The 340-nt window shown below is 58.2% G+C and overlaps 1 protein-coding gene across 2 annotated transcripts in view; it reads left to right on the top strand.

The window, feature by feature from the left end:
- The window catches only part of ADA2 (adenosine deaminase 2), a 48,206-nt gene that overhangs the window by 30,978 nt on the left and 16,888 nt on the right, over positions 1-340 (top strand). The gene's annotated exons all lie outside the window — the stretch shown is intronic.

The following is a 340-nucleotide window of genomic DNA, read 5'->3' as shown; positions in this document are numbered from 1 at the left end:
CCGCTGTCACTCAGTCCTGCCCCTGCTGTCACTCAGACTGACTCTGCTGTCACTCAGTACCCACCTGCTGTCACTCAGTACCCACCTGCTGTCACTCAGTACCCACCCGCTGTCACTCAGCACCCACCCGCTGTCACTCAGTACCCACCCGCTGTCACTCAGTACCCACCTGCTGTCACTCAGTACTCCACTGCTGTCACTCAGTACTGACTCTGCTGTCACTCAGTACCCACCTGCTGTCACTCAGTACCCACCTGCTGTCACTCAGTACCCACCTGCTGTCACTCAGTACCCACCTGCTGTCACTCAGTACCCACCCGCTGTCACTCAGTACACACCC

This window comes from Tupaia chinensis, unplaced genomic scaffold, assembly GCF_000334495.1.
Source record: "Tupaia chinensis unplaced genomic scaffold, TupChi_1.0 Scaffold000578_2, whole genome shotgun sequence".
NCBI classification, from domain to species: domain Eukaryota; kingdom Metazoa; phylum Chordata; class Mammalia; order Scandentia; family Tupaiidae; genus Tupaia; species Tupaia belangeri.
Note: the sequence above shows the minus strand (reverse complement) of the source record. Positions and strands in the feature narration are given on the sequence as shown.